Source organism: Solanum dulcamara, chromosome 6 (assembly GCF_947179165.1).
Source record: "Solanum dulcamara chromosome 6, daSolDulc1.2, whole genome shotgun sequence".
Taxonomy (NCBI): domain Eukaryota; kingdom Viridiplantae; phylum Streptophyta; class Magnoliopsida; order Solanales; family Solanaceae; genus Solanum; species Solanum dulcamara.
In genome coordinates this window covers 30,071,454-30,091,887 of record NC_077242.1, presented here as the reverse complement: position 1 = coordinate 30,091,887, position 20,434 = coordinate 30,071,454, and the positions used below count along the sequence as shown (strand labels likewise).

Genomic DNA, 20,434 nt, shown 5'->3' with positions numbered 1-20,434 from the left:
ATTCACACCAAGGAATAAAGGATATAGGTTGGGCCAAAGCTACTATTTAAACAGAACCTTGAACAGTTATCATCGGAATACTAGCACCGCCTAGTTAAAATTGGAACGACTACAGGTACTAGTTAAATTTTGATAAAGACAAGTAAAATGTGGCCTTGGACAAGTTATTCCACGAGTCCCCTTACTTAAGTACAGATTAATAAAGGAGATGCCGCACTATGTATGGAAAGGTTCAAATTGCTTTATGATTTAGACAAGGTTCCATACGTGGATAATCAGGTTATAAAATGTACGGAAAATGGGGACATAATGCAGTACTAAGTAGACTGGGGAAGGAACCCGAACGAATTTGAGACTAGACCTAGAGAGATAGAGCAAGGTATAAGCAGGTAAGAGTATAAGTACCCTCTAAACGGGGGAAGCAAGTGAGAGGACTGCCATGGTAAGATGAAGGCAATTGATAGGGCAACATGCTTGAGACAGATGTGTAAACTACAATAAGATCTGTTGCTGAACCAAGTTAGAAAGATCTGGAAGTCACTAGTAATTAGATAGAAGTCAGAATGGTGTGTAAGACGACGTTAGGGAGTTTTGACAAGACCCTGAATGATATAACACTAGAAGTTGGGCACGTATAAAGGCAAAAGAATATAGCAATGAAAGGACATCGAATAACTCAAGGGACACTACGAAGGATAATGAAAGCATGTTAGATCAAAAGCCAAATATTGGTTATAGAGTTGGTCACAAATGATATTGTGATAGATAAATAACCAAGGAAAAGAAATAGCAAGACTTCTGTGGTAGAAGATGAGCAAGGAGTAAATAAGGAAATAGAAAGAAGTGCGATAAGGTATTTCTTGCACTTTCTCATATTCTCGTAAAAGGTAAAGAATGACACAAGAATGTATCAAGAAGGTTACAAGCGGGGGTAAGGAAAAATTGTGAAATGGTTTAAATAAGACGGACCGGACTAACTAAGTACTATAGGATTGGCAAGCTTATATGTCAAATTCCCTTAAAACTATGCCAGCTAAGGATAGACAGAACTCAAAGTGGCTCTAGAGGTCACCAAATAAATGAACTTTAGCACTACTCGGTATCCAATTGGAGGAGTTAAACCAAAATGACCAAAAAAGGACATGGTCGTAGTGGAACTAAAGATCTACCCCTATACCAGTTGCAAGTTAATAGAGAAAAGGGCAAGGCAACACCTAAAGACTGGTGAGATAACACTAAGACAAATCTTCGGCTAAGTTGAGTGTCCCGCATATTATTGCAAGGATTATCATGAAATGCGACATGAGGACTTTCCAAAGAGGTCACCCATCCTAGTATTTCTCTCACCCAAGCATGCTTAACTTCTAAATTCTAGTGGAATTTAGAGCATTAGTGCTGGTATGATCATATGAGATGGAAGAATCTGAACTAGCAGCGGAAAAACGACATGAGATTATGTACCTGGAGTACTATAAGTTACGTTGAGAGTATTGAAAAAAGGACTTAAGCAATACAAGAAGGATTAGCTAATTGCTAACTAATGACGCACTTGAATTCCACAGTTCTTCAACATAGTACCAGTTAATGATAGGCAAACCACAGAAAGGCTATATGGGCCAGTAGGCGAGGAAATTTCAACACCCACTTGCCAGCCAACTCTGAGGGCGAAAAAGCAAAACCCAAAAGGTAAGGGTACCAGCTGATGTAATTTACAGAAGACAGGAAGTAATACCCGAGGTCAAAAATTCCATAATATGACAAGGGCTACAAGGCTCACTTCGCACTCCATTGACAGATGACTTTAGAGGGAATGTTACCTAGGGATTAACGATATTAGCCCATGCTTCTTCAATCAAAGGCTACTTACTCAGCCGAGAAGGTGAAAAATTATAAGGTAAAAGAGTAGTAGGACTGTACAGAGTCCCCATATCTATTATCCCAGACGAAGAAGCCCAAGTTACAGTTAACTACAAGGAATTAGTCCGCAAAAAAAACTGGAAAGACACATAAGCCTTCTTAAACTACTTTACCCTCAAACCTACTAAACAGGCTAAAGCGTAGCATTTAAATGCTAAAAGATATGTCATGATTTGGTGTTGTTAACTTCAAAGGTAGCTGGAATAATTATCCATCACTTATCAAGTTGCCCACCATAATAACTACTACTCCAGTATCCCAATGGCCCCGTACAAGACTGGTAGAGCAAGATGTGTAAGTCCCTTATTGGATGGGGTGATGTTAGAGAGACTAAGCTAAAGAGCCCGACATGATTGAGCAAGCTAAGGATTAGCAGCCCAGAGTCGAAAAAATGATATACAGATAATCAATATCGACAATTAGAATTCAAATTGATGATTAGGTATTTGTAATAGGGTCACCCAAGAAGGGAGTAATAAGATTCGGTGAGAAAAGGAAACTTATCCCAAAATATATTAGATGGTATCAAGTTGCTCGTAAGGTGGGCAAAGTGGCCGGTAAGTTGAGCTTACCACCTTATTTGAAAACTATACACCTAGTCCATCAGATAGGGATGCTTTGCAAGGGTACTGACGAGCCATGCAGGGTATATTCCATTGATGATGTCCAGGAAATGGAATCTGTGAGAAACAACCTATCACCATCTTATATCAGCAAATTGGAAGATAGTAGACTAAAGACGTGCCTCCCGTCAAGATATTGTGGAAAAACCAAAACCAGAAAAGGGGATGATATGAGAAATTGAAGAGGACATAAAACATAAGTATTTATACCCATTCTCGATGTCTACAGGTAACCCCAACTCCTTAAACTCGTATATTAATTACTTGGATGAAAATATGTATGATTACAATAGAAAACAATCTCCCTACAATCGGTATAAGGTCTTGAAGGAAGTTTTATTTAACATTCGGGGATGAATGTTCTAAAGGGGGGAAGGATGTTACACCCCACACTCTGGAGCTCGGAATGTCTCTTAAGATTCTTAGCAGTTACTATGTGAGCCTGATAAACTACAACGTCATTAAATAACTCCAAGGAAGGGAGAATGTGATACCCTATGGTAGGGAAGGTTGGAAGTAGGGTTATGAGGAGTCGGAAGAAGTTGGAGGCCAAGTAAGGAGTCATAGGACTCAACTTACCTACGTAAGCTACTAACTTAGAAGTCATACACACTTAAGCTACTTGAGTACACGTCGAGCTTAAGTAGAAAGGAGTGCATACGCTCTTGAAGTAAGATGGGATTACGAGCTCATGAAAGAGAAATAAGAAAACGACGCGCCTAGTCGAAGCAAGTAGGTGATGCACCTACTTGGACAAGAAGATGATGCACCTACTTAGGGTCAAGTAGGTGATGCAGCAGCTTGGGGTGGACCCCACTTGTCATGACCCAACCCCATGGGCTACAACTTGGGTCCGACCTGGACCCCCATTTACGTAACTGTCGACTATAGTCAAATTGGACTATGTATAATGTGATACTGCTCACAAAAACCTCAATGGGTTAAAACTTTTTCATGTTCATATAGCCTCCTAGATATAGGAACCAAACACATGAACCCAATGGGTGATAAAATATTCATACATGTGTGGCCTCTTTCATTTGCATCATGTAATAAAAGGGAAAGCCAGCCGATAAGGCTGCCACAACATAATAGCTTTTACAATATATCGCATAGGCATAACCGAAATAAACTCCTAAAAAACCCACACACATATGTCTACAGACCTCTAAGAATGGTAACAACAACATATGGCGGGATAGGGCCCCCACCGTACCCCTGGACAAATAAATATATACATATCAAACGACCAGCATCAAAAGTTAGGCTCCGGAATAGTGGAGTGCTCCCAATATTGCTGAGTGGAAACCCTAAGTCGGCGGACTTCCAAAATGAACATATGTACCTGCAGGCATGAAACGCAGCCCCCCAGAGAATGGGGGGTCAGTACGATATATGTACTGAGTATATAAAGCATGGACTGTAACTAGTAAAGCCATTACCAAAACAGAAGGTGCAAAAATGAGTAAACTATCCAGAATACCAAAATGCTTTTCATAACCACAGATAATGTATGCAGAGAAACATATGCCGTATCCGGCCCCATTATGGGACTCGGTGAATAAATACAAAATGTGGTCGCTGCCCCATCACTGGCGCCATAGCACATCATAACTCTAGAGTAGGGAATATCTTCGTAATAGATCATATCATATCAGATAGTCATATCATATCATATCATATCATAAGTGTACATGGCACATCATAACTCCACAAATCAAACCCATGTACAGGTCGTACCTGCCCTCTCACGTCGGGGCACGGCGAACAATGCAGAAAAGTATGCACGATAACAAAACCTGGCCTGGGCTCAGTGAAAGAAGTATTGAGGCATCCCCGAGTGGAGTAGTGAGAAACCAAATGCAATTTAAATCATATTTGAGACTCGATTGAATAATCAAAATAAACTATCATTTAAAATCCAGACAAGGGTCATATCAAGTACCTTTTGAAAGTTACTATGGGTTACATCCAAATAGAACTTTTGGGAATCATATACACATATCAAGGCATAAAAAAATATCTTTTGGAAGTCGAGAAGTTGGCCATTCTAGCGGCTTTACGAATAGGAACTTCTTTAAAATCATATGAAAGTTATATACTTGTTTCTTAAAATCCATGCCGAAAAGGAATATTAGCTTTTTATACCTATGTCAAAGAAATGCTCAAAGAAAGTATAAGCCTTACATACATATGCCAAAACATTCCAAAAGAAAGAAACGTTATCTTTACATACTTATACCAAAACATGCCAAAAGAAGGAATAGATTTACATACCTCTTACGGATTAATATTTACCGCGTCCGCCTCGTCATCCTCTAAACCTATTCAACATGAAAGTAGTATGAATATCAACCCCTTTTACTTTCCAGCACCCTAGGTTACATCTTAGTATTAATGGAATCTATTTCCTTAGTCGTTTCCCCAACTAGTTCTGTTATTCGCTAAGGCGTCGATGAAAATTGGGCAGCACCTCTCCTATAATGTACCCTATCCAAATTTCCAATTAGGTCCCTAAGACCAACAGCCAACCAAAAACAACAACCTGCAGCAATTCATACCAACAATATACAACATAAACTACAAACGAGTTATTCAAAAATACGGTATCACAATAGGGCGTCTAGCCTTTATTTTGTAACGCCTTTAATTATACGCCACAAGGGGTCATGTGGATTCAACCAAAAGCACCCTAACCCATATTAGAACATATTTAGGCCCTGAAACAACACATTACTCCCCTTCAGCAATAACTCATAAGAATGACACTTTATTTCGACGACAATTCACTTGTAGCGACTCCAATTTAGTTTATTTCGGACGTCAATCATCTTTATCATATTTTCACATTTCCAGCTACTTACACAATGTACAATACCCTATATAACAACACCATAAACTCCAATTTAAAAGGAAAGGCCTTACCTTACATTAAACTTGTCAAACTCGCCAAAACTATCAAAACGCGAAATCTGGACAACCCACTGTCTTATATTGTCGCTTAGTTTCGGAGGGGTAATTGAGGGAAAAAGGATTTGTGGCCTTAATGAAAGTTATATATATGTGTATCAAGGTCGCAAAAAATTTTGAATTACCCCTACAGAAAGTTTGTACGAAAATATGTGCCCAAAATACCCACAGCTGTCCGTGTAGGATTTTCAAAATAAAATCTGGGCAGCAGCTCCCCCATGCTTCACCACCATTTTTCGAGCAGATAAAAGCCAAACTGGGTTGTAGAGTCTAAATGCAAGTTGTATCCCTATAAAATAGCTTTCCAAAACATCTTGAATCACCCGAAACTAAGCAGTACACAAGATGTTATACCAATATTACTAACAACTGTCCTATTCAAAAACGGGTTTATTAACAAAAATGAGAAGTTCCTCGAAACCCCAACTATAAATTTTACGTTGTTAAACCCCTCTATATCAACGTAGGATACCCTAAATAATTAATTCACGGATCAAAATCGGAGGCCCTACCTTATTCTTGTGGGTGCCGTGACTCTCTCTTCTCTCCCTCAAGTTTTCTCCAATTTTCCTTAAGTGTAGATGCTGAAAAATGACTTCCTTAGTTATAATTTCAGCATATATATCCAACTTTTGGAGGTTACACGTGGCATCCCCTAGGGGTGCCATGTGGCAGCCCCCTAGGGTGCCACCTCATCGATGCATCCAACCCAATTTCGCCATATGGCAGTGTGGGACCCACCTAGGTGTGTCACCTGCTTGCTTGTCACCTACTTGCTTCGCTTTCGTAACTTTGAAAACTAGTTTTTTTTTTTGCTCCCTTTCGTAGGTTCGTCATCTCGTCTTATTTTAAGAGCCTATGTAATCCTTGCTATGTAAGCTTGCTATGTCCTTAAGCAACTCAAGTATGTAAGACATCTAAGTTGGTAGCTTACACGAGTCAATCGAGTCCTACGACTCATTTCTCGGCCTCCAACTCCTTTCGAATTTTTATAACCCTATTTCCAATCTTCCTTATTATGAAGCATTTCATTCTCCTTTCCTTGGAGTTATTTGATAGCATTATTAACTATCCGACTCACATAACGACTTTTAAGAAACTTAAGAGCCTTCCTAGAAACTTGAGAAGCTTAAGAATCCTTCTAAGGTACCAAAGTACGAGGTGTAACACCACTGCCACATGTCAGCATGTGATTGGCCGAACAATTGAAGTGGCACCCTAGGAGGCTGCCACATATCACCCTAGGGGGCTACCACGTGGCACCTTCTAAAGAGGTGTGTATATATTTATTATATGACTCAACTTGTTCATTATCCAAAAATCATCCAAGAAATTTGAGAGAAAAACGTGAAGAAGGACAAGGAACAAGGCAGCCATGTTTTTGAGAAATTAAAGGTAAGTTCTTCAATTTTTCTCCATGAATTAATTATCTAGGGTGTTCCTCAACCATGTGGGGGTGTATATATGTATGTTATGATGTCTACAGAACCCTAACTTTAGATTTACACTTGGAACAAATAAGAGAAAGCTGAAGGAAAACATTGGAGACAAGGAAAGGAGGGCTACCGGTTTGGGGGCTGCCAAGGTAAGCCTCCGAGTTTCGTTCTGTAAATTAATTATTTGAGGTATTCCACGGTTATATAATGGTGTTTGATAACAAAAAATTCCAATTTGGGGAAGAGGAGAAGGGACATAAACAGCCCGCTTAATTTAAGCACGTTTGGAGAAGTTCCGAGTTGCAATTTGGCAGTTTTGGCCAAATTCGGGTAAGGTAAGGTTTCTCCTTTCAAATTCTACTTTATGATGTTGTTATGGAGTGTATTAAAGGCCTTTTTTGGTGGCTGGAAACGTGAAAATGGGATAGGAATGCTTGGTTTTGGAGATAATGCAAATTGTAGTCGTTATAGTTGATTTGTCGTCGAAGTAAAGTGTTGTTCTTGTGAGGTGTTGCTTAAGGGGTGTGGTGTGTTGTTGCAGGGACTAAATGTGTTCTAAAAGGGGTAGGGTTTCTTATTTTTTAAGCCACATGACCCCTCGTTTTGTATTATTAAAGGTTCTACAAAATAAAAGCTAGACACCCTATTTTGGTATTGTAGCTCCGAACGAGTCGGTTAGAGTTTATGTTGTATATTGTTGATGTGAACTGCTTAAAAATATATTGCAGGTTATTGTTGGTTGGCTTTAGGTATTAGGAGTGGAATTGGAAATTCGGATAGGGCACATTATAGGGGAGGTGCTTCCCGATTTTTGTAAACTCTTTAACTAGTTAAGGAACTAGTCAAGAAAGCAAGCGAAAGGTCGAGTTCTATGAATACTTATGTGTTGCCTAAGGTGATGGAAAGCCAAGGGTTGTTAATACTCGTATTTATTTTATGTTACTTAGGTTTAAAGGACGACGAGATGAATGGGATAAATAGTAACTCATAAAAAGGTATGCAGAGCTAACGTTTCCTTCTTTTGGCATGTTTTGGCATAAGTATGTAAAGTCTATCTTTTCTTTCTTTTGGCGTGTCTCAGATGTAGGATATGGATGATTAAAGCTTCGGGGAAAATTCACTCTTAGGTTTTGAATATGACTTCAGGACTCTGGATCACTTTTGGATGTTAAGACTTTTAAAGTAGATATACTCCTACTCATGAGTCTTGTATATGACTGTATAACGATTGATTCGACTAAGCTCTTATCTGTAAAAAAAAACAAAGGCTCTGAGATAACCAATGCTCAGACTGTTATAAGATATTTCATACTAGTATATGTCTAAGATTTCCAAAACTCCCTTTTACCTAGTCCTTAGTGACATTTAGGGGGTGTACGTCACATACTTTATGCCCTGATCTCCAAGGGTGATTCACCTGATGACTTGATTGAGTCTTCGTTAATAATTTAAACTGTGTTTTGTTTCTCACTACTCTACTCGTACATACTGTAACACTTCTTTCATCGACCCCGGCGCTTGGAATAGTAATCGTGCACAATTCCACTGTATTGTTCATCGCGTCCTCACTAGAGGGTCGCGTACGTATGTATATATATGATGATGTGATGATGTATTGTAATAAGGAGGTGATGGCACTACAGATATGATTCACCGGATCCCTGATACGTCCGGCTATATTGAAAATTTGAGCATGCATGATTTTACTTTTCCAGGTATAGGTTTCTGATTTGATATTTTATCCCTTACTTTTGTATTTCAGATATGCCTCTAGTCGTATTATGTTATGTTTTACATACTCAGCACATATGTCGTACTGACTCCCCTTTTTCTCGGGAGGGCTGCGTTTCATGCCAATAGGTATAGGTATAGGTTTTGGGAGTCCGTCTTCTTAGGATCCCGCTCAGCTCAGCTGGAAGAGGCTCTATTGTATTGGAGCCTAGTTTCCTGGTAAAACCAATGGGAAAAAGGTAGAGGTGAGGATGAGGAGCCCTTTATCTAGGATGAGTTTAAGGGAGTCTTTCTTAATCACTTCTTTCCTAGAGAATTAAGAGAGACAAAAGTGTAAGAGTTCATGAATCTAAAACAAAAAGGCTGACATTGAAAGAGTACAGTCTGAGGTTCATCCAGCTATCCTGATATGCTCCAAGATGATCCCTAATAAGAGATCAAAGATAAGAAAGTTTATCCCCGACTTGGGCAAACATGTGAAGAAGGAGTCAAAGCATCACTGTATATTTTTGACATTGATATTTCCAAGTTGATGGTGTATGTTTAGCAGGTAAAGGATGATAAGAGGAAAGACAATGAGGAGAACTTGAGTAAGAAAGAAAACTCAGCTGGGCATGAGAATGAATAAGAGGCAAAGCAAGGGCAACAGGTCCTTCTTTCAGAAGAGGTCGTCCAACTATGCTCCATCAGTGGCAAGTGCACCTATACTGTATAATAGGATTGATCAACAAGGACTGAGTCACCAGAATTCCAGATCCCAGGGTTCTTAATCCTAGGCTAGTGTGGCACAAGGATCAAAGGAAAATTTGCCTTGTAACAAGTTTTGTAAGCTCCACTTGGGAGAGTGTAGAGAGGGGAAGAATAGTTGTTATATATATGGCCAAGTAGGACATTTTTAGAGAGAGTGTCTGACTTCGGCAAATAGAGCCCATTTCTCCACCACAACACTACCGGCTAGAGGTAATTAGTGGGATACTACCTCGAGTACAAGTAGAGGTACAAACCGTCTATATGCCATGGGTAGACGTCAAGATTAGGAGAACTCCAGGCATTGCAATGGGTATGATTCAAGTCTTTACTCTTGATTGTTATGTTTTAATGGATCCGGGTGCCACTTTATCCTTTGTATCTCCTTATTTGGCTTGTAGATTTGATAAAATTTGTATGTGTCTTCTTGATCCTTTCAGCGTATCTACTCCTGTTGGCTAGTCTATCCTTGTTGAGAGGGTCTATAGATATCGTGGGGTATCTATCTATCACAAGGATACCATTACTGACTTAGTTGAGTTAGGCATAGTTGATTTTAATGTGATTCTTAGCCTGCACTGTCTATATGATTGTTATGCATCTATTGATTGTAAAACTCAAATTATTAAGTTCAGTTTACCGAATGAGACTTTCTTAGAATTGAAGGGTAGTCTTGTTGTGCCTAAGGGTAAGTTTATCTCCTACCTTAGGGCTAGAAAGTTGATCTCTCAAGGGTATATTTATCACATTGTTAGAGTCAAAGATGATAGTTTTGAGTCCACCACTCTTGAGTTAGTCTTAGTTGTAAATGAGTTTCCTGAAGTATTTTTTGAAGATCTGCCTAGAGTCCCTCCTGATAGAGAGATTAAGTTTGGGATTGATATTCTTTTCGATACATAACCTATCTCTATTCCGCCAAATAGAATGTCTCCTTTCGAGTTGAAAAAGTTGAAATAATAGCTGAAAAATCTCCTAGATAAGGGATTTATTAGGCTGAGTGTCTCACCTTGGTGCCCTTTCGTCCTATTTGTCTGAAAGAAAGATAGTTCATTGAGAATGTGCATTGAAGCATTCAAATGGCTCCTGATAAAGCTCTTTATGGGAGGAGATATAGATCGTTGATTGGTTAGTTTGAGGTTGGTAAGGCTGATTTGATTAGACCAGACTTGGTTCATCAAGCTATGGAGAAAGTAAAGATTATCCAGGAAAGGTTGAAAATTGCATAGAGTCGCCAAAAATCCAACATTAATGTAAGAAGGAGAGATCTGGAGTTATAAGTGCACGACTTGGTATACTTGAAAGTTTCACCAATGAATAGTGTGATGAGATTTGGAAAGAAAGGAAATCATAGTCCCCGCTATATTGGTCCCTATTAGATTGTGAAAAGGGTTTAAAATATAGCTTGCGAATTGCAGTTGCCCCCAGAGTTAGAAGTTATTCATCCGGTGTTTCATATCTCTATGCTTAAAAAGTGTTTGAGAGATCATTCTCTTATTGTCCCAACTGAGAGCACTGGGGTGAAAAAAAGTTTGAGTTATGGAGAGATCCCAGTTCAGATTTTAGATCGGCAGATTCGCAAATTGAGAACCAAGAAGGTAGCATCCGTCAAAGTTCTATGGAGAAATAAATTTATTAAAGAGGTAACATGGGAAGCTAAAGAGGGTATAAAAGCTAAATACCCTTATTTATTCATGCCTCATAATGATGATGTCAATGGTAATGTTCCCTTTTCCTATCCTTGAATTGAGGTTCATTCGATAGTTGAGTATTTGATATGTATTCCTAAGTTTGAGTAGTTAATTGTTTGAGTGTTTGATTGTTGTGTCTTAATTATATCCGTGCCTTGAGTAAACCTCTAGCTTGGTCTGCATTCGAAGATGAATGAACCCAAGGGGGCGATATTGTAATGACCCGTGTTATCCTAACCTTAACTAGGCTCATAGACAATAAGAAAATTTGAGGAAAAGGACTACGTTTGAGTACCACAAGTGTCCTCTACGATTCGTAGAAATTTCTACAAATTGTAGAGATGACTCGTACATCCTTTCAACACTTCGTGGCATTTTGGAATTAAAACCCCTCCCTATGAATTGACCTTACAACTCATAAATACATAGACCATCCATAGAAATGAGTTGTAGAGTTATTGCATGACTTCTGAAAAACATTAGCCTTAGTACTTTAAGAACGATTCAATAGGATGAATCGTAGGAAGGACTATGATTCGTAGAAGTGAATCGTAGAATACTTTTGACAATTAGTCAATTTTCCAAAAGCATGTGAAGTCCTACGAGTGTGATTGATGAGTCGTCCAAGTTCATACGAGTTGTAGAAATAACCTGTAGGGAAACTTCAAAGACTTAGAATTTCAAAGTTTCAGAGAAACCAACAAGATGAGTCGAGTTTATGACTTATCGAGATGTTTACGACCTATCAAATTGAGTTGTAGACCCCAACCCTTTCCAACAGAATTCTATGGTTGAAGATGACGATAAATAGATATTTTTATGAGTCATAATGATAACTTATTAGCGACTGATTTCAGGATTTTAATAAGGGTAAATTGGTATTTTCCCACCCCTCTTAGACTAAAACCCTTATATTTTAGGACTAAATTAAGTTTATTATCAGTATTTTGAATGCCTAATACTTTCACTAACAATTACACAAATTCAAGTTATCCAAGTAAAGTCTTCGAATATTCCATTGTGCTTCATTTCAAGTATGTAAGGCTGAACTAAAATATGGACTTTATTCATCCATGTGCCCATGATTGTGATAGATTGGTTGTGAACGGGTTGAGTCTCTTTGATTGTATTTCTTGAGAAATTCTTGTCTTAAAAATATACTTGTTTTACTGATTATTGATGAAATATTGATTTCTACGAATTGATTCCTTGAACATATGATTTGAACTACTTGTTTACTTAAACCCTAGTAATATATTGATGATATTGAATTATAAACATCTTAAGATTGAGTCTAGAGCCTTAAATTGTGAATGCATGATTGTGATTGGAATGTGAGCATGATAATAGTATTGATTGTGCTAACGCATTGATCATCCTGAATATTATCATAAATGATTGTCTAAAACCTCGCTTAATAATATGATTGAGATGATTAGGAAACTAATTGGTCGAAAGAATTGGTTTGATAGAACGGATGAGTTAAAGGGTCCAAAAGAGACTTACGGATTTGGTTTGATTTGGATTTATTGTCTTATAAGCTTGAGTCTTGGGATGAGTATCGAGCACTGAATTGGGTAAGAATAAATAATGACTCGAACCCAATAACTACGTCTCTAAGCGTAGGAGAAGATTGAACTATTAAATTTGGATGTTTCCCAAACATTTATCTTGACATGATAGGACTTGATCTGTTTTGGATCCATGAATGTTGATTCGTTCTTAACCTAGAAAAGTATGGGTGGACTTGTCAACAACGTCGGCTTGTTGTACTATCACTGGTTCATAAATGATGATTGTCAGATAAGAAAAACTCCCACTTAGGTCTTGATAGTACTCTTATATGGATTGGATTGGATTGGATTTGATTGGTCTTTGTATAAATCACATTCTTATTTAGACTTAGGACATTATGACAGAGCTCTTCATTCTTTCTTATTTGAGATTATGAGTATATTTGATTATACCATGATGCATTTTTATTATGCCATTTTACATACTCTTACATTCCATTTACTGATGTCCACTTGGTCCTACATCATTTCATGATGTAGAGACAGGTACTAGAGATCATCAACAGGTGCATCATTGAGGATCTATTCACTTCCAGCTAGTTGGTGAATTCTCCCTGTTTTTCGGAAGATACCGCAGTTATCTTTCCATCTTTGAGTTATCTTTCCTTTATTTTATTTGTGGTAGCTACGAACTTTTCATTGGCATCTCGTAGATTGTGGATAGAGGCTTCATAGACTAGAGTGTAGGTGATGTTGATTCATTTTATTTTGAATAGTTTCATTCTTCTAGTTGTGATTGGATAGATGGTTGACCTTTGGCCTTATTTTATGAGTAGTTTCTTAATGAGTTGAGTATTTCACTGATATAATATGTTTGGATGAATCTGTGATTGGACTAAGTGGTTCACTTAAGGATCAGCATTGGTGTTCGAGTGTCGGTCATGTCTAAGGTACCCTCTCGGAGCATGACAAACTTTTTATCAAAGCACTGAGTTCAAGAGTCCTAGGGAGTCTATAAAGCCATATCTAGTAGAGTCTTGCTTATGGGTGTGTCGAGCACGACACTTATAATCAGGAGTATATAGGATATTAGGAAATTGTTATTTTTCTTCATACTAAGAGTTCATGCGAAAGAGTTTGTCATAAACCGACCAAGGGCCTAGTCGTAACACGGCGATGAGGATGCAAAGGACCCCAACCATAAGCAATATTAGCATACATCGCATACAATAGGTAAAGAACAACATAAACATGATCGGAAGTATTATTAAGTGGGGAATGGAACTAAGGGAGATCAACTATATAAACTTCCAACCGGACTACACCATAATATCGTATGAACATTCCTATAGTCTAGACTTTAATGGGGGCTTAGCACAAGCTGCTCGCTCACCCTAATAATAGAATAAAGTGTAAACAATACTAATATAAATAAAAGTATTGTCCTTGGTAGAATAAGGACTCAAAAAAAATTAAAATCTAAAGAAAATCTCTAGCAACGAGTTGGGTGATCGTGAGTGTCGTCCGCCCCTACATTATGAGACAATGAAGGGAAAAAATCTGTTAGTACATTTGAATGTACTAAGTATGTGAGATATGCATGAACAAGTAAATAATGTATTCAATATGCCATAGGATGCATGACCAATCATAATGAACATGAGTATAGTTTAAAAGCCAACTTAAATTGTAAGAAACTCTTGGTCAATGCATATTATAAGAACTTCAACTTTCATCTCATAACTTGACATCTCATAGTTCTAACTTGAACTTGTGTGGGATAGGACCATTAACCAAAAACTAAGAACATGCGAGTTATTATATGAAATCTAATTATGCCTATATCGAGATAAGCCGATGACTCCTGCATAAAAATAGGGGAGGCTATCTTGCCAGGACATACTCCAGAAATAACTCAACTCAACTATGATATATGTGAATCCACTAACTAGAACATAAAGGCAACCTACGTGGGTAATGTAGTTTGGGATTTTAGGTTGCTACTAGGATTCTCTTGGATAACTAACTGCGTTACCGGACCAAACCCCACCTAGAAGCCCTCTCGGTGCTTAGTCAATATCCCAACGAAAACTCATAAACATGATCATAACATAGTGGGAAAAGATAATAACCGCCTATCAATCCATCTTTAAAATATATTAGAAATAGCTCATCTATTGAGTGATTCATAGGAATCCATAACTTCAGTGAGAAGTGTCATTATCACCATCTATGGAAAAATAGTAATTTTCTATCAATCCATCTTTAAACATCTTTTGATCTTAACTCCGATCATCATCATAAATTTTACTTTAAATTAAATCTCAACTTTAACTCATATAAAACTTTCATTGGAAATCATTTAAATCATGATCAACTCATAAACTCATCTTAAAATCATAATTCATACTTGGAAATTAGGGTAAAACATGAATACATGATCAATTGACTTGAAAGTTATGAAACTGACTTGGACACATGCATGATCATATACTTTCTATCAGTCCATACATAATTCATAAATATAATATCATTTGGAAGTATAATTGAAAATACTCATAATTCATATCATGAAACCTAGAGATCAAGGAGAATTCATGTAAAAACTCTTCAATTCAATGTAATAACCATCAATTTATCTTAAAGTAGGTTCATAACCATGAGTAGAATCATAATTCATGCAATTTTAATAGAGATCATAAAATTCATAAAATCTCATACTTGAATTTAATAGAAAACTTGAAAAATTGATTGAGCTTCATGGATGAAAGAGTCCATGAATCAATACCCACATACCTTGACTGAGAAGACCAAGGAATTTGGAAGATTTTGAGAGTTTTGATGGAGAGCTTGAGTGGATTTTTTTGAAGTCTTCAATGGATTCCTTGAGAGCTTTTGTCGATAGAAAAATATTTGGTTAGGTAAATTATAGAAGAATAAATGGAATTAAAGGTTTAGGGTAGTTTATAGAATAGAATTAGGCCCTAAAAATGTCCAGGTTCATTAACTAACAACCAGGAAACAGTCTAAAGTTCCCTTACTTAAAAAATGAATACAGACAAAATTTCTTGCCCAGGTCCGTGATGCGGAGCTACTCCTAGATAGGACAATTTTTAGCGAATGAAATTTTGGCCAGATTTTGACTCGGGGAAAAATTACACTGAACGGGAACAAGTGGGCGACACGAAGCTACCATGCACCTCACTATTTTATGCAATTTTTGACAAAATTCATCTTTTGATACACGAGTCCTAAAAATCCACCAAGACCATTTTTACATTGGTATTGATCCCCTGATCAACATTTTGGACTTGGATTTTCCAAAAAGAATGAGGATAATGTGTTACACGAGCAGCCTATTCCTGAGGCATTCTTAAGGCACTTATGAGCATTTTGAGGAATGTTGCACAGTTTAACTCTAAAAGTTCCTTCCTAATTCATGCATTACACATTTGCAGATAATTCCTCCTAAATGCACCACTAGCCAAAGGAATACCGATAATACTGAGGTTCTATAATTTGAGATACCCCCACCCTTTGGAGTGAGGACTAGGGGCTGATTTCATAGGTACCATCACTATGTTCACCCAACTGATAGCTGGAAAGAGGGGTAACCAGAGTTCACCGACTCCCAACTCTACATCTTAAGAGTCATCAGCTTCGGTGAGGATTCGAGACTTCTTGAGGATGAACCCACTAGTCTTTATGGGTTCTAAGGTTAAGAACGATCCCTAAAATTTCATTGATGAGATGTGGAAGATCCTAAAAGTGATGCATGCTATGGAGATCGAGGGGGTTTAGTTCGTGTCTTATCAGCTCAAAGATGTGGCAAATGTCTGGAACAACAAATGGGAAGAAGGTAGAGGTCAGGATACAGAGCCTTTATCTAGGATGAGTTCGAGGGACCCTTTCTAGATCACTTCTTCCCTAGAGAATTGAGAGAGGAAAAAGTGCAAGAGTTCATGAATCTAAAACAAGAAGGGCTGATAGTAAAAGTGTACAGTCAGAGGTTTATCCAGTTATCCTGATATGCTTTAGAGATAATCCCTGATATGAGATGAAAGATGAGGAATTTTGCCTCAGTCTTAGGCAAACATGTGAAGACGGAGTGCAAAGACTCACTATGATTTCTGACATAGATATTTCCAGGTTGATGATGTATGCTCAGCAAGTAGAGGATTATAAGAGGAAAGACAAGGAGGAGAACTTGAGTAAGAAGGAAAAGTCAGTAAGGCATGAGAATAAATAGATGAAGAGCAACGGAAAGAGGTCTTTCTTTCAGAAGAGGTCGTCCAACTATGCTCCCTCAATGATAAGTGCACCTGCGCGGTATAAAAAGTATGATCATTAGGGATTAAGTCACCAAAGTTTAAGAGCCTAGGGTTCTCAATCCCAGGCTAGTGTGGCTCAAGAATCAAAGGGAAAGTCGTTTTGTAACAAGTGCGGTAAGCTCCACTTGGGAGAGTGTAGATAGGGGAAGAATGGTTGTTATAAATGTGGCCAAGTGGGCCATTTCTAGAGAGAGTGTTCGACATGGGGCAACAGAGCCTAGTCTTTACCATAACACCATCGTCTAAAGGTAATCAAAGGGGCACTACCTTAGTTATGGGTGAAGGTACAAACCGTCTATATGGCATGGGTAGTTGCCAGGATCAGGAGAACTCTACAGACATTATGAAGGGTATGATTCGAATATTTACTCTTGATTGTTATATTTTGATGGATCCGAGTGCCACTTTATCCTTTGTATCTCCTTATGTGGCTAGTAGATTTGATAAAATTCTTGAGTATCTTCTTGAGCCTTTCAGCATTTCTACTCCTGTTGGCGAGTCTATTATTTCTGAGAGGGTCTATAGATATTGTGGGGTGTCTATCTATCATAAGGATAACATGGCTGACTTGGTTGAGTTTGACATGGTTTATTTTGATGTGATTTTTGGCATGGATTATCTATGTGCTTGTTATGCATCTTTTAATTCTAAAACTCAAATTATTAAGTTTAGTTTTCCGAATGAGCCTTTCTTAGAATGAGCCTTTTTGTTGACAGTCGGCTTGAGGTTAAAAGCGGTACTTAACTTAACCATTGGGTGGAGGCCCTTTTGAAACGACCTCCAAAAATGTGAAGTTAATTGTGTACCTCAATCCAATATGATGTACAAGGGCATACCATAAAGTCTTACTAACTCACATACATACAACTTGGCATAATCTTCGGCACCATATGAAATCTTAACCGGTAGAAAGTGAGCCGACTTGGTCATCCAATCTACAAAAAACCAAATTAAATCATGTTGATTCTTAGTATGAGGCAAATACATTACAAAATCCATATTTACATCTTCTTATTTCCAAGTAGGAATTTCAATATCTTGGGCTACACCTCTAGGTCTTTGATGCTAAACTTTAACTTGTTGGAAATTTGGACACGTAGCTACGAACTCCACTATGTCCTTCTTCATGCCATTCCACCAATACACTTTTCTCAAATCACGATACATCTTGGTGCAACCCAGATGAATCGAGTATTAGAAATTATGGGCCTTATTTAATATCAACTTTCTTGAAACTCTTTATTAATAAGTCATTAATATCCTACTACAATAACTCGTATACCTATAACCACATATTCAAGCCTACCATTCTAACCATTTTATGGTTCCCTTGAAGTCAACATCACTTAAGGATTTTCATATCTACCTCAGCATCTCCATATCCTCATTTGTATTAACTCCTACCAAAGGTCACACCTAATATACTCTTACCTATTTATTTCACAAACAAGATCCCATCTAGCTCTTCCTCTAGGTGTATAGACTTAAATGGAATAAACATAGTTCAATCCTCACAATATGGAACACCAACGCTTCCCTCAATCTGCCCTAACTCATCCATCGAGAGCTATGGGCTTTACTTAATATCATTTCTCTTAGGCCATCAACATTTGGAACACACAACCGACTTCGGTAACAAAATACTACATCTCTTTCTTGTGAGAGAACCTCTATATTCTCATAAACCACTAATTTCTCATGCACTACCAATCATAATTCCAAACTATCTCAAACAAGAACACCACCCTCATTATAGTCACTCAATATTACCCTCAAACGGGCCAATAGGTGAACATCTTTAACTAACTCCTTCTCGTCATCTTCCACATGAGACACACTATTCATGGATAACTGACTAAGAGAATAGGCAACAATTTTTGCTTTACTCGGATGGTACAACACCCTCATATCTAGTCCTTTAAGGGTTCAAGCCATCTCCTTTGCCTAAAATTCAAATACTTTTGGCTAGAGATATATTGCAGGCTTGTAATCGGTGAAAACATCCACATGACACCATAGAGAGTGTCTCCACAATTTCAAAATAAAATACCACCACAAATATAACTAGGTACAATTTAAATAGATGATTTATGAAGTCCATAAATATAGCGGAAGCATTAGTCAACCAAATGACATAACTAAAAACTCTAAATGTCCACACCTCGCTCGAAAAGCCATCTTGGGAACGTCACACTCCATCACCTTCAATTGGTGATAACCGAACTGGAGGTCAACTTGGAGAAGTTACTTGCACCATGGAATTAATCAAATAAATCATCTATTCTTGGAATGGGATACTTACTCTTTATTATGACCTTATTCAATTGTCGATAATCTATACACATGCAAAGTGACCCATCCTTCTTTAGAACAAACAACACCCTATGGTGAAATACTTGGTATTTTGAAACCCTTATTAGTATCAATCCTTCTTTTGATTTGATCTCTTCTTGGAGGCATCTTCTGAAAATCACAAAGAATAATCATTAGGAGGAAAAGACCTAAAACTACACTCTTTCGCATGACATGGATCATGAAAGAAGTGAAACATTTTCAAAAGATATTTTGCAGCCTCCTATTCATAGATGTAGCACGCTTCACATTAATGAATAAGACTCTACTTAACGCGGAATGTTAGACTCCCAAGGACTGTTCTAAACCTTTTTCTCTGATACTAAATTTATCACGACCTGACCTAGATCCTAGTCATAACACAACAATCGGGATGCGAGGGGCCCCAACCATAATCCATCTTAGTATACATTGCATACATAAGGTAAAGAACAATATAAACATGAGCGAAAGTAATCATTAAGTGGGGAATGGCACTAAGAGATATCAATTCTATAAACGTCCAACCGGACTACACCATAATATCATCTACACATACCTCTAGTCTAGTCTTTGACGGGGGTTTAAGACAAGCTCCTAGCTTACTCTAACAATAGAAGAAAGTGTAGACAATAGTAACTTGAATAAAAGTCTTGTCCTCTATAGAATGTGGACTCACCAAATTTTTTGAAATCTAAAGCAAATCTCTAACCATGAGTGGGTTGATCGTGAGTGTCGTCCGCCCCTACATTATGAGATAATATAGGCAAAATATGTGTTAGTATGTTTGAATATACTATGTATGTGAGGTATGCATGAACAAGTACAAAACATAATCTATATGACATAGGACGCATGACCAATCATAATGAACATGAGTATAGTTTAAAAGCAATTAAAATCACAAGAAACTCTTGGTAAATGCATATCATAAGAACTTCAACTTTCAACTCATAACTTGACATCTCATAGGTTTATCTTAAACTTGTGTAGGATAGGACCATTAATCGATAACTAAGACTATGCGATCTATTACATGGAATATGATAACTCTTGCATCGAGATAGGCCAATGACTCCTGCATCGAAATAGGGGTGGCTACCTTGCCAGGTCATACTCCAAAAAATAACTCAATGCAATTATGCT

General features: G+C 37.7%; 1 pseudogene; it reads right to left on the bottom strand.

The window, feature by feature from the left end:
* Positions 1 to 1,292: 1,292 nt before the first annotated feature.
* On the bottom strand, positions 1,293 to 1,412 carry LOC129893543 (5S ribosomal RNA; annotated as a pseudogene).
* Between the last annotated feature and the right edge of the window lie 19,022 nt (positions 1,413 to 20,434).